Source organism: Xiphophorus hellerii, chromosome 1, assembly GCF_003331165.1.
Source record: "Xiphophorus hellerii strain 12219 chromosome 1, Xiphophorus_hellerii-4.1, whole genome shotgun sequence".
Lineage (NCBI taxonomy): Eukaryota > Metazoa > Chordata > Actinopteri > Cyprinodontiformes > Poeciliidae > Xiphophorus > Xiphophorus hellerii.
In genome coordinates this window covers 2267123-2282734 of record NC_045672.1, presented here as the reverse complement: position 1 = coordinate 2282734, position 15612 = coordinate 2267123, and the positions used below count along the sequence as shown (strand labels likewise).

The 15612-nt window shown below is 37.0% G+C and overlaps 1 protein-coding gene across 7 annotated transcripts in view; it reads right to left on the bottom strand.

Annotated features, from left to right (window-relative positions):
- Positions 1 to 15612, bottom strand: part of hdac7a (histone deacetylase 7a) — a 77802-nt gene that overhangs the window by 39595 nt on the left and 22595 nt on the right. For 4 of the 7 annotated variants that reach the window (XM_032568655.1, XM_032568705.1, XM_032568673.1 and 1 more), the window contains exon 3: positions 3934 to 3994. The gene's annotated coding sequence lies outside the window, so the exon portion shown is untranslated. Of the gene's footprint in view, positions 1 to 3933; positions 3995 to 8412; positions 8497 to 15612 lie in introns of all 7 variants that reach the window. The other 3 variants (XM_032568683.1, XM_032568697.1, XM_032568688.1) reach the window with 1 other exon arrangement.

Genomic DNA, 15612 nt, shown 5'->3' with positions numbered 1-15612 from the left:
GACAGTTAGGATCACATGTTCATTTACTCTGTCGGCCTGCACTCCCTTTGTCATCAGGACTGCTGCTCATACTACCAGTAAACACCAGGCCAGATTCCTCAAGATTTGCCAATCCTCACTGTGCCTTGCAAAATTATTCATACAGCTTGAACTTCTTCACATTTTTCTTTCACCAAAAACCACAGACTTGAATAAATTTGGTGATTTTTACATGGCAGATCAACAGCCAAAAGTAAAACAAATGTGAAATTGAAAAAAATTGAAAATAATGACATTTCTTTTTTAAAAAAAAGTCATGCTGTTTAGTTCAGCTCCCCTTTACTCTGATACCCCTAAATGATAACCATCAGCTCTGTCGTGAACAAACAGAATAATAAAGACAAAGGAACGGAAAAGAGAGTCAGAGTTAAAGTTGTGGAGAAGTTTAAAGAAAATACATAGTGCTGTCATTAGTCTGACTCTCTTCGCTCATCTTTTTGCTCTTGTTTGTGACTCTGACTGCAGTACAAGACCGTGTAGCATGCTGCTGCAAAGTAGGTAACCCTCCACAGCTTTTAGGTCAAAATAGGTCATCTGCGTTATTTAACATTAACGTGTTAAGCTTTTTAGATTAATCACATGTGGTAACGCATTAATGTTGACAGTCCTACTTATAAAACAATAACACAATTATCTGAAACTTTGAAAGAGTGTGGCATAAGTGCAAAGTCATCCAGGAACTGTAACTCTGAAGCTGCAGAGGGAGAACCTGTTGACAGGGCAGAATGGATTTAGCTAAATACGGAGTAATAATGTAAAAAACAAATACCATTAGAAGATTTAATACTCGAGATCGAGGTTGAGGTTTAAGTTTCAGCAGAACAAGGGCCCTAAATACGCAGGCAGAGATGAAACAGTTTACATTAAAACATCCAAGTGTTAGAGGCTTGGTGCTTTAGCTGCAGAAGAAATACTTCTACATAGTCTGGATACAGGTGGTTGGATGGACTGCATCAAAGCTTTTTTTAGTACGTCACATAAAACCCCAACAAACTCATGACAAATTGAGAAAAGTCCAACAGGTATGGATATTTTTGTAAGGAATGCATATAAATCTATTGAGGCAAAATAAAACTCTTTACATTGAAGGAACTTTGATGTCAGAACAGCTTTTACTGTATGATTAAAGTCCTGTTTTATGCTTAACAAGTAACTTCATCTTCCAGCCTCAGAGTTCTTTAGCCAGATCTGTTTCTTTTCCCCAACCTCTCCAGAAGTCACTCACCCTTCTCTGACACAATCGCTCCACACAGATCTGTGAGTTATCTGCTTTTCGTACTTTCCGCTGCTTTCTCATCTCTCTCTCTTCCTCCTTCATCCTGAGGAATCCGCAGCTGTCACTCCCATTCAAATCCCTCTCGTCTTCTCATAGCAGCTGGTCCGACAGGGTGTATGCGTGTGTGCGTGTTGGCATTTGTGTGTATCTGCCTGCCTTCAACTGTCGCCAGACTATTTCTATATATACGGCCCTACTTTGCTGGTACAAACTCAAGTGGTAAATGGTGGTGTGTGCTGCTGTCAACAGCTTTCACAACTACTTCATGGCTCGTGTGTCTCTGTGCCTGTGTGTTGGGGTGTGTAGGGGTGTGTGTGTTACGAGGACAGATAGTTGAGGACCGGGCTCTTGACTGAGAACAAAACACAGTGTTAAGTGAGGACACCAGAGGAACCTAAATCATCCACGTGTCTCTGGACGGTATCTGGCTCCGTCTCCGTCCCGTACCAGACTGCTTTTGAAGGAGGCTCTGATTTTATGTTCCAGTCTAGGACAAAATGGAAATTTCTCTCACTGCTCAAAATCAGATGTGGATTCAAAACTTTAGCAAGAATTTCATAAATGGTAAGCAGGGTGAATGAATGGGGCTTCGAGGTTTATCATGATATTTTGCGGTAGAATTATGATCGCAATAAATGTGACAATAACAAGTATTTATTGCTTCTTTCTGAGGGAACTGTGTGATTCTGACTGCATGACAGCAATCACAGACACACAAACATGGAAAAACATTCCCATTTGTAATACGCTTCTTTTGGACACCAGTAATATACAGAAGTGTAATTTGCATGACTAAACTCCTCATATATTTGAAAATGTATCGACATTTATTGATACGTTCATTGAAAAAACAACGGCAAAAATAAGAACACTTCCTGGGTTTCAAACATTAACTGGAATTTATTGTGACAACAATAAATCAAAATTCTTATCATGATAAAAAAAATTAATTAACATCTGCTAAACTTAGCAGGAGTTTTCATGTTTATTTTACATGTTTACAACAATGTTTTTGTTATACTGGACATCTAACAAACTAATTTTCACTGTTTAGTCGGTTGACCATGGCTTATTTTAGTTTTAAGAATGCATCACACAGCCAAGAGTAAAATGTGGAATTCATTTGTTTCCCACCGTGACTCTGTTTTTCACGACAATGAAATATGGGTTTTCTTTTAGCAAGGAAAACTGTACAGCCATTCCTCAGCCAGTTAATCTGGAGTGACAGCAACTGGTGAAAGACAGGGACTGCACTAGTCTGTCCGCATCATAGGTGTTCTGGAAAATTTTGGTGGTTTTGAAATTTTTTCAAACCTTGGTGTACTTTGATCCTGGCAACCATCTCACCTACCTAAGTGAAAGTAAGACATACCCTGGAAAAATAAAAACATTCCTTGGAAATTCCCTCTTTCACTAAAACACACTTCCAGTAAGGAGGTCTGTTAATGTTTTATATCTTACATGAAAGGAATATTTGCCAAAAGTTTTTATTGGGTTTAGTTTGGTTATAAAAAGATTTGAAAACATATAAGTAAATGCCATCATAAAAAAACTCTACAACAGTGCATAGAATACAAATGAACACTGTTCTGCACAAAATGTCAAGATCATCATAGCAATGTTTATGAGTGATGACCTCACCATTAATGTTTCTATTAATGTTTCTCAACATACAGCGTTTATAAGTACACAACAGGCTCCACTGCATCTAAAACCCTGACTAAAACCAAATCCATTGCAGTGCTAAGCCACTCGCTGAGCATAAGTCTATTGTTTTTCCACTGCAGGAACGCTGACTCTGGTACCTAAAAACCGGTGCTATCTCTACATATTTCAAGTATTTGCTGGACCAGAACAAAGAACCAGTTTTGCAACTTACAGATGAACAGCCAAAAATGCTGCAAGTTTAAAACTTCCGACTTCCTCTAAACATTCAACTTTACACTTAATATTAGCCAGATCTTGAACTGTTGGTTTTATTATCACCAGTTACAGTACATAGTAAATGTAATTCAGAACATTAAGTAGGACAGCATTCATGAACATTATTTTAAGCTTAATTTATTTCCAGCAGCTCTTTTAATGATCACCATCAGCTGGTGTTACACTGGTGGAAAAAAATAACATTTGGACCACCCAGTTTTCACACCGCACAACTGCAAAATGTTAAAACAACATTTTGCAGTTGTTTTAGCTCAAACAATGGCAAAATGCTACAACACCAACTCAAGCAGTTGTAAATAAATTCAATAATCGTGGAAATTTCATAGACATGCAAAAACATCTGAAGATCCAATCAAAGTAACAGAACTTAAGGCAGATGTAGAATTGTTAGATACAGTCTGTCAAGTTTATAAACCTGACAGACAAATCTAATGATTGGTTTATCTGAAAAAATAAATAAATAAAAATAAAATAAAATCCCCCAAAATCAAAGTTGCAGCACATCATAATTTGATCTGTTGGAAAGATGTCTTCTTTTTTCACTTTTTGTGACCAACTCACAAAAGGTGTGAATTGAAAGAGTGTGAGTAAATCTCAAGACAAGAAGAAAGGAAGGAGAAACTAAATCAGAGTAAAAAATACTTCCTTAAATGTATAGGTTGGTTTTTTTTTACCTTGTTTCCGTTCCTTAGTCAGTACAACAGCTGAATCCAGGAGATGATCTTCCTCTCGTATCTGAGGAGGGAGAGGAATAGATTAGGATCGTATCATACAGATGTTACAAGAAGATCAAAATTACATAATATTTTTGACCAAAGTGACAGTTTTGCAAAGTGGTATCTAGTGGTATCCAGAAAGCATATGATTTTCTCTAATAAAATAAGGTCAAGTTATCAGCTCCGAATATGAAAGTGAGTGCTTTGAGGTTGACACCCCATCGAGACTCTTAGAAAAACTGATCATCCATCTGTCTGAAACCTCCGTCATTTTGAAATTCTTTATCTGGTAGCACTTTGGGTAAAAAAAAGGGTGAAAGCATAAAAAAACTAATTAAGGCAGTTTAATAACACTGTATGAATATGATGACAAGCTAACCGTTAACTGCTAAAAACCCTAAGAATAGCATCTACTTCAGTGCTACCCATGAGAGTTTTTATTACGTTAACTCCAATTAAATATTTCAATTTCAAGTCCTACATAAACTGGTCTGAACAGTCCTAAAAATGATTATTTAAAGCAGAGGATGCTCAAATCTTTCTTTAGGGTCTTAAACACAAAGAGAACAGCCATTTTGGCACTATGATAGAAAAAAAGCACCAAAACAACAACATTTGAAAATATGAACTTGTCAAATGTGTCAGGAATTCTCTATGAAATCTTTATTGTATTTCTGAAAATGAAAATATATATGTATATATTTAGTTTCTCTAAAAACAGTGATTAAAAACTCTTTATTTTTCACTATATTGTGCATCTTATTAGCTTGTGAAATGGAGGCATTGTTACACTCATAGAAAACAAAAGAAAGTATTAAATAATAAATGGCATTCATGACTGTCCATTTTTGTAAAAAGTTTTAATATAGTCAAGGATTTGGTATGGAGTAGGGAACCACAAGCTTATTTTAAATGTAAAGGTTTGGATATTAACCCACTCTTCCTCTTAACGAGACATAAACACTGTGTGACATTGTAAACGAGCAATCAGCATAAGTTACAACATCCTGTTTGGTTGCATCCTAGGCACTTTAACATTCCACCAACATACCAATAATAGATGTATTTACATAACTCACGCAGGCCTTGCTCACACACTGCATAAACAAATGGATGTCTGTCATTCTGTCATACTCCACTCAGTGTTGCAATTCAGCTAGAGCTGTAAGCCCTGAAACAACAATCATTGCAGGCATTGCTCCGTCATTCACAGAGAGAACCCCAGGTGTGCAGTCCGGTTGGACAAATGGCTGCAGTTCCCAAAACCCACACGTCTAAAGAGTCTCATTCAGCATAGGTCCATAGGTCTTCTAATCAAGACCTATGGAGCCATAAACTCTGAACTCTAGATTGAAATTCCATCAAAGCATGTTAATTTGATGCTTTGATTCTGAAAATTGTCAAACAAAGAGGGAAATGATTTAATTCACCAAGATTGTTTAGAATGTAAGAACTGGTTGGAATCAACAGAGATAACCACAGCGACAAAACAAAGATGCCTTATTTGACTGATGTCAAATAATCAGTCAAATAAAGCTGAAATAATAATAATAAATAATAATTATCAGTCAATTACCATTGACTGATTATTATCAGTCAATAATTATAATAATCAGTTAATAATAACTGATAATTATTCTAGGAATGAGGAAAACTCAGGAACTGAGCAATACTGTTAGATACTCAGTTCTTCTTTCACTGGAATCACTGCAGACCAGAAACATGTCAGAAAAGATGATGGACCAAAGCAAAAACAATCTCTCAACTCCTGAGAGAGGTTAACCCAAACCACAGGAGCTGTTCTGGATCCTGTAAAGAGATTGATAGCTGGTAGAAACACAGGCCATATACACAAGAAAGAAGCAAAACCACCCAGCACTTCCACCAGTGTTCGTCTCAGATGATCCACATGTTAATCCCAAAGTGAAAGAAAATGTTGCGGTGTTGTCAAGACCTGAAAAAATAAAGTCATATTCACAAATATTTTGTGTGGTTTTTACAATCAATATATATTAATTTACTAACTTTCTTTTTGTTGGCCTAAGTACGTTTTATGTGTACGTTTTTCATGCTATCAAACTGTTGAAGCTACTTTTACTTCTTTCATTTTTAATCTAATTAATTACTTCAAAGAAAATAACAAACATAGCTCTCTGTTCAAAATGAAGTTAGATGTTAAGATGCTGACAGGCTAACTTTAGATATAATACGTTGTATCATATTATAAACTCATGTCATGTCATATTACAGCTTTGTACAATATTGTATTACATTTTCTATTGTTTTCTTTCCTTTTTGTTTTTGTTTCTTTTTTTAATCGTTATGGCTAACCTACTATAGAAAGTACATTAAACACAAAGTATTTGGTTAAACCTGGTAAATCAACGTTTCCTCCGGTGTATCATCTCCCTGGCAACCCACCAGGCTTTACTTGCCCCCCCTTCAGGCTAAGAGTGGTTTGTTTATATTAAATACATGTGTGACAGTGAAGACGGATTAAGTTAGGTTTACAGTTGATGCATTGAACTGGGCACAAGATGATGTGTCCTTGCACCTGATGTTAGCCTTACATGCTATTATTTCCAAATTATGATGCACCTCAGAAAATTTGTATCTTAACATTTTTTAACACAAAAACATGGTGGGCTGCTGATGGACTGCCCTAGCGCTTCTACCACTGAGTTTAGGAGGTTTTCTAGGAGAAACCCTGCAGATACAGTAATTAGTCCAACTATTGCTGTTTTCAAGGCTTTAAACTGCAATGTATATAAAACAACTTTCATGTATAGAGTGATTTTGTATGACAAAGATTTTACATGAGTAATAAATGATGACTTGAAATAACTGATAAATAATATAGCAGCTATTTGATAGTTAAAAAGTCCCATGGAACTATTTGAATTTAAAAATGGCCACTTTATCTGACTGTCTGAGATTATTCAAAGGAGAATTCCTTAGCATGTGAAGCCAAATAGCAACAACCCAATCACGTTTGGTGACAGGCTATAAATCAGTGACACACCAAGCGATCCCAGGCAGCGAGTTGGTACATGAAAGGTTAAGAGGTCAGGTAAACAACCAGGGGTCTGACGGTTTAAAAACAAGCAATAAAGTCCTGAAATCTACTCCAGAACTCAGAGAGGCAGGCCATGAGGGGGCTGGGAGGGTTGGTGTGCCTGGCCTCTAACAGTTGTTGTAAATTGCAGGAGTCAAGTCTGGACAAGATAGAAACTGGCTGCCTAATTTTGATCAGCGTTGAAGAGGAAATACATGATCTTGAAAAACAATGTCTGTGGACTAAATCAAAACGGTTAAAAAATGTCTTACTTAAAAGCAAAACTTTTGCTATTAGTGGTAGAGTAAAAAGGAAACAAGAGTCACGCTTCCATCAACGTTTGGCAAAATTTAAAAAAAACTTCATCAATTTCACAAAAAAAGTGATCTTTAGCTTTTCCGAAAAAGAGTTAATGCACTAGCAGCACATTAACTCTGTAGTAACTGTTTACTACAGATATACGTAGGATCGACCTCTGACAAAATCCGCTTTGTGTATCTGGTTGATGAAAACACACCTACTTCACATTTTCTTTTTTGCGACATTCTAAAAGTTCACTCAAAATTTGCACGACAGTTAGATAGAAACATAGTTACTAACACTTGGGAGGACATGATTCAATTGTATTTTACACGCTGCATAAAAATAGTCACTGGCTAACTGCTAGCGAGCATCAGGGGCTTTCTAACAGTGAGTCTGGACTGCATTTGATTGTCTCCAGTTACAAATCAATATTAATCAGAGCGTTCACATCTGAACTGGATAATTTTACACTGCACTTTGAGATTTCAAAAAATCTTTATCATGCTAAAAAGCATTAGGATCCTGGTTGAATTAGACAAATTTAAAAGGAAAAGAAATTTATAGACAAGCAAAATGTGGACTGTATTTTTCTGTACCAATTATTGATTTTTTTGAAGACACAGTCTGTGTTTTGTGAAGCTGTTATTTGCAAAAAAGAAAAGTGTTTCTGAAAAATAATGCCATAATCTTTTCCCAGTTTATGAGCTGGATGTATTATTACATCCATAATATTTATAGTTCCACATTGGTGCGAATAATTATGTGCTTACACCACAACAAAGGAGATACAGTACATGCCGCTATCTCTGATCCCACCATCTATGCTGGATTACCATGTGCTAATGTAAAACATTTTTAAAAAGTCAAGATAATCTAAATCCTGCATCAAGTGATTGTCCATTTCTCTAACATTCTCTCACTTCTGTTCGCTCCAACATCAAACGCATTCTCCACATTTCCCAAAACAGACAAAACCACTCAACATCAGCTCATTCAACGGGAACCCCACTCCCTCCCTTTTATCTGTTCACAAACATCTCAGTCCTCCTTATCATTCCAAGTCACACAAACGTGGATACCTTTTAGCTGTACAAAGGCGGGTCAGACAAACAGATGCCAATCCAACTGCACATCTGTTGCTCAAAGCTGTTCTCACAAGCACTCTGCGACAAAAAGGGAAATTTATTTGACATGAACCAAATGATCTAGCAGGTTATCAAAACAGTGAGTCATGAAGACAACAGCGGAACAGAGTGTGGATGAAAGGCTGGTAGCTTAAAGAAACAACAATCTACTTAAGTTTTGATGCTGATAAGAATGAGAGAAAACTTGTGCTAATCCTCCTGAAGCCTCTATAAGCACTAGAGGCAGAATACAGTTTGGTTTCTCTCCACAAAGTGACATAAAACGCCCTCTCTCCAACTCCTTTTCAATTTTAAAGTGTTGGTTGTTGTATTGAGTCATGGTACAGTAAAAGTTTCTGTCTGCACAGAAAAACAATGTGAGATGGAAGTCTCTGCTTTCCAAATGAGAAGAAAGATTTTAGGACACAATATTGAAGGCATGACCTTTTCACTCTGAGATATTTTGGTGTGAGTGCAACATGTTGTGTTGGCCGCCTGCCACACCGGAACGGGTTTGGTTCCTGGTACAATTACAAAACAATTGTGAGTTGGAGCGCACGGACGAGGGAAGTGGGATTTCGTTGACAAACTTTGACATTAGCCTACGTGTCTTACTTGCGCTCTTGTGAGTTTTGTGTTTTTTAAAACTCTTTATGACTAAAACGAATAAAGAAGCTGTAACTCTATGTGGCTAAGTCTTTTTACCTTCTTTTCCATTTTAGCTATTTTTTGGTTATTTTCCTTAATCTATATCCTTTTCTTGGTAAAGGTTAACGTCTTCCAGGAAAATAAAAGGTTCTTGAATATGCACCGTCACACTCGACAGTCTGCCAGGACAACAAAGGAAGAAGACATTAGCATTCCTGCACATAATTTGTACTCTGGTCAGGGATGACTACAGACACAGACACATGCATGGCGCAGCCAAAGGAAAAGGGAAAGACAAAAAAAGTCTTCTGTTTTGCTGAATCCACATTATATGCTTGCAAATTCAGTATTTGTTTTAAAGTACTGGGCAATTGCACTACTGGGGTAAGATATTTGTATAAAATTAGTTCAAGGGCTTAAAAACAAACCAACACTTGATACACTCAAAACGTCTTGAGTTGAAGCTTAAGCAACTAAATGAACCCTAAGAGACACAATATTCAGAGAGAAAAATATGACATAAAGATTACACCATTAAACCCCTTATAAAAGTGTATAATTTGACGTGCAGTGATTATCTACTCCATGTTTCTTATTGTGTCATACTCCCACAAGGGTCCTTAAGATGTAATGTGGAGCAAAGTCGTAAAATTTGTCTCAAAGGAGGATCACAAAATGACTGAATTACTGCAAACAATTATTATTAACACAATGAAGGTACTTTGATGCTGGTAGCAAGTAGTTTATCTTGCAGTTCAGCTTCTACGTTGTTTAAGGTTGAAGAAGAAGAGGAAGTACAGAATGTTCTTATAGTTTTTGTATGATGCTGGTTGTCAGGAAGAGAAGGAGGAAGAAAACACACCTATGTTGATATCATGTAGAGCAAATATTAGGTTATTTAATTAGACATTTTTATACATTTTTAGTTTAAATTAGTCATTTATTTATTTATTTATAAAACATGAGCCATAATAGCAGATTAATAGGACACTGGCAGAGCCTTTAAAATGTCCAGAGATGGACCGAATCTCAAAGCAAAGAGCAAAAAAAGACATGCTGATGAAAGAAGCAGAAATTTTAAGATCCCAGAACAAAATACCTTATTTTTAAGTCATATTTTTTACATGTTGCTACTGTTTAAATGTTGCTCTCAAAGATGAACATGTAGTTAGTCACACAGCAAAGAGAAGCCAGACATTAAAAATGAGCCAGGTATTTCTCTAATGTATATATTTCTGCACAATCAGAATGAAAGTACTTAACATATAATGCTCCATCACTGGCACTAACATAATGTCCCACACTAAGAAGTCCCAGTAAATAAACATGAATTGTGTTGGAGTTGTCCAACCGAGCCTGAAGCTGCAAGCCTGAGTTGAGACAATCCATCACTCACATGCACACACTCACAGTCACATGTAAATTCAGGAGTCTGGCCGGATGAAAGGAGATCCTGTTACATCCGAGCCCACAGCAAGCCATCCGATCCGAGGTCAGTGTCAGCCACCTCGCTGATCTGGAGTGAATGTGAGCTGAATCATTATTCTGTCCCGCGCTTTAGGCCAGACAATATCAGGGTACAATGAGGGCTCTGCTTTGGAAAACTTGTGACTAAGGCCAGACTGGTATGTGAGCAGCACTGGTCTCTACAGAGTCAGGTAACGGATTTTTGTCTCATCTGTGAACAAGATGAGAAGCATTCCTAGAATGCAAAAGTGAGTAAAAACATACAACAGGGGCTGAATAATAGGCATCAGTTGCTACTGTACTCAGTTTACAAGACTTTGGGTTTATTCCCCAATGTCATTTAAAGAACAATTTCTTGAAGCTAAAAATATATATATATTTTTTTTTATCCAAAGAAGAAGAAGGGTGGGACTGAGGTTGAAATTAAAAGGTTACTCCCCCCACCACCCACAACCTTCACAAACACCAAATGCCACAAAAATAAATCCCTGGCAAAAATAATCCCATCGACTTGAGTGAATTTCAAACGGATCAAGTGCGTCGACATGCATGTGCTTGTGAAAAAGGCAGAGAAAGACAAAAGGGGAATGGGGCAGCGGGACGTGTTGAGGGGGATCCAGACGGTGGGTGGAGGCCAGTAACAGAACAGATTCCCAGCTGACCACAGCAAGAAGCCGTCAGCTCAAAGCTTAATGCCACATAAATTGATTTGACACACTAATAAAATCTTACGGACAGGGTTACCTCAGGTCACACCGCATGCACTTAGTCTCCTTATCCCATTTACACCACAATACAGCTAATATGTTCAGCACACACACCGAAGAGAAATAAAACTATTAGATGACTCCATACACACACACACACCCCAGCACACCCACCCCCGCACACACACACATACACAGTCCTGTGGGGCCCCACTGAGAGTATTATATAACATTAACCCTGACATATCAAGTGATTTCATGCACCTAGAGGCAGGACAATTGAGCCATTTGTTCAGCAGGGCAAAAATAGCCACCCCCCTCTTCAACGCCGTCTACTATTACTAGCATTACTACCACAACTGTGGCGCAGCTTGACTGTGCACTGCAGCTCAGCTTTAAGAGTCCCCATGGTTAAATATTACTTTAATGCCTCTGCAGAAGCTGATGTGGCCATTAAATCAGAAAGATGAAGCCAATCAATTCTTGGGTGGAAACTACCATGACTTAATGACGTTATCCTATTAAGTACGGGGGGTACCCGCCAAAAAAAAACAAACACTTTTCACAGGGTAAATTTGAGAAAGTACAATTAAGTGCTAATCGAACCACTGACCCCCAGCTCCCAGAATATACCATAGTGATATATTAGCTGTTCACTGAAAAGCCATCAAGCCTGTTGATTTAAAGTTAAAGTGTGGTCAGGTTACTTATTTTAAAAGAACACAGAATGAAAAAAAGATTAACAGAACTTTCTTTTGTTTTCACCAAGCTTTTTATGTTCTACTTAAAGGGATAATTAGTATATTTGAAATGGGGTTTTGTGAAGTCTTTATGGGTTACCAGAGTATAAACTGGAGGGGGAAAAGTGTTCAGAGTGCTCTTTGTTTGGAGAAACGGACTGAAACTCCATTGGTCGAAGGTGATTCAGCAATCTAAAACTTTCATTGCACCTTCAAGAACTTGCTAAATTCAGAGTTATATTTATTCAGGATCTGACTTCTACAACTCTAGGTTACAGGGTCCGTGGACCATGTTGGAAACACAGACGTCTTCAACTAAAAAAAAAAAACCGTGTACTGTCAGTAATCAGCAAATTGGAAATCATATTGGCTTTCCTAAAAAAAAAACATTTAGAAAATATTGAAACTGTGTAGTTACGGATGATTACTGACCAACTTAAAGACTGAGAGTACCCTACTTTGTACAATGTCTTTAAATAACCTTTTTTGACATCTTTAATCATTCTTTCTCTTTCTTTTTCATGATTGCAGTGTAAGGCCTGTAAATAACTCTTCCTCCTTTGGCTCTACAATGCAGCAGGAACAAGAACCATCAGCTGACCAAAGTATTTGGAAACCACAACCAGGAGATACGTGATCTCAACTGCAGCTATTACAATCGGCCCTGTTGTTATCTGTCCCTGAAGCTTTTCATACTCTGGTTTTGTGAACCAAAAGGAAAGAAAAAAAAGGGAATACATTTAAAAAAAGGAAAAGGGACAAAGAAAAAGGGAAAAAAAACATTTAAAACAAAGAGTTCAAGGTTACTTTGTATTTTACTGTGGAGAGCTTATATTAAAGATTTTAGGGAATTTTTCCAACAGTATGTTAAAAAATATTTATATATTTGAAAGGTCTGCAATGGTACAAAATCTACAAGACTATGTGGCATAAAAGTCTAATTAGTTGTTCAAACTATGTTGTTCAGAAACTGGAGATTTTAATAACAGACACAGAGCTACAACTACAAAATAACAATTTGCAGAAAATCTGCTGTCTTACTGAAAGGATGCTAAAGGCAATGCAGGCTAAATTTCCTTAATATAACACTTAGTGTGAAATACATCCATCACACATCATTTGTGTCTTCAGTCAGACTCAATAAATTAAAATATGCACTCAGATGAGGCTCGTTTGGTAAATTAAAAGTACATTTTGGAAATAAAAACCTTCAAACAGACATTAAACATACTTTTCATTAGGCCCATATTCCTTGATTAAAAATTATTTCTTTATTGCTGTAATATTCTATTCATCATATTAAGTGTATTATTCCAATGTAATATTCTAATCCTAAATGTTGTTTTTGTTAGCAGCAAACAGAAAATCATCATAACTAACAAAAACTTGAATTGAGTTATTGAAACAAAACTAAACATTTTATTGCACTCTTCAATAATATTCATATTCATGAAATATGACAGCATGTTTCTAAAAAAAAGAAAAAGGAAATGGACAACAGCATTTTAAAATCCACCATGTCTGGCACTTAAGATTTAGCAAAGGCGTCTGAAAAGCTCTGCATCAACTAAATAGACCTTTAGTTCTTTTTCAGGCACGGAAAAAGTAAAGACCAGCGTTCCTTCAGAGGAACTAAGACATTGTGGTACAAACAGGATGTTCTCCTGGTAATCTGAAAGTATTTGGATGCAGTCTGTCAGATTAGAACAGTTCTTAACTGTTAACCTTAGCAATTAGTAAAATGGTGGTTTCTCATGTTGAACACGTCTAGACTCACACTGCTTCCACATTCAACTGCTTACAGCCACAAGGGTCTAAAACCTCACAGGTAGATGTGACTGCGTGTTTTTGTTAACATAGAGAAGAGAAATAAATATTTTAAAAAACAAGACAAAGGCAAAAAAGGTCCCTGTGTCCGTTGCCCTGCATGGACAACATACATGTAACCAGACTCTACAGCCACGCCATGACCTCACCGGGTTTTTCCACAGACACACACACGCACACACGCACGCACACACACGCAGAGTGGGTCCTGGGTTAGTGTACAGTCAGCGGAGCCTGGCACAGTGAGAGCCAGCTTCAATTCAGGGACATGTATTGTAATCCTACACAGTGTGATCACACAGGCGTGCTTCACAGAAAAGAAAACTAATCTAAAGTAAAAAGCAGGGACACAAAGAAACAACCGGGTGACTCGTTTCTTCATGGGTGGAGCGTTGGATCAAATTTTTGATCCGCTGATCTGAGGTGAAGTGAAAAAAAGTGAAGTCAACTCCATTCCAAGTTGCTGCACTGCCTCTAGAATCCCTGAGTCCGAGGAGGAAGCATGGAGGAAATATTTGCCATGGGGAAACAGAGGAGCTGCTGTCATGGCAGGAAAATTTGATGATTATCATCTTAGTATCATATTCTGTTGTAGAACTAGGTGTCTCTTGAGATAAAAGATATCACAGGTTCACACCATGTCATACCAGTGGGAAGTCCTGAATTGTTCAATGTCTAACATCCAGAAGCTAAAAAATGGGGGAACTGTTTTGTAGGAAAATGGTTCATAATCTTTTTCTAACTAAGACCATTTTAGGAAACACTAAAGTTTCTAAGCGATATCATACTGACAGACATTTGGAAACAGTGGTACAACAGGATTTGAACCTTTTTTCTTTATTGGTGCTAGATGTCTATTTGAAGAGACCAATTTTGTGTTTCATTTTTCACAAAATTTGAAATTTCCAAGTTACAAGTTTAAAACTAAATTTCTCTCCAACCCTAGACTCAAAACCCAATATGACTGCTATGTGTTTAAAACAAGGTGAGAGCTGAAGTGATAACAATTTATTTGCGTTTTTTGTATCCTATTAAACCTACAAACATCTTGGGACCGAAAGTGTTTCTTCATTACTTAAATGAATAAAATACAAAGAAAAACAATGCAGTTAACTTTTAATGCTCATGGTAATTAGCTTGTCACTTAGCATATCAATTAGCATGTTTACCCAAGTTTAAAATTAAAAGACAGTGATACTATCTTAAATGTAATTCTCAGATCAATATTTCCCCTTATTAAAGGGTCACTTATTCTTGGGGGTGTTTTCTGGTGGTGAAGGTTAGGGTTGGTCTTATGCTTTATGTAAGGTACACAGGAACATTGTCAGGATTTATTTGTGCACAGACAACTTAACACAATAATAAATCTGAAGTAAGAAAACCTGGAAAAGAAACTTCTAAATTGTAAAGCTACATTGTACATGTCCACTGAGACAATTAAAACTCAACCTTTTAAACTAAAAGCAGCTTCAAACTTTCAAATTTGTTATTTGTTATATTTAACTTCAAACTTAAATATAACTTTCACACCTACGTTTTAAAGTGTCTGAGACCTGAACAACATGACCTGTGGTAAAACCCACACATCAACCAAAATGACAGAAGATCCTACTTAGCAAACTGCATCTTTCCAACTAGGCCAACACCTGTTCTGAACTTTTTACAGCACGACTTACAGAAGCATGAAGCTTAGATCATGTTGGAAAAACTGCTGTCACCCAAACGGTGTAATGCTTGTGTACACGCCTCAAAATAAAAACACTGTT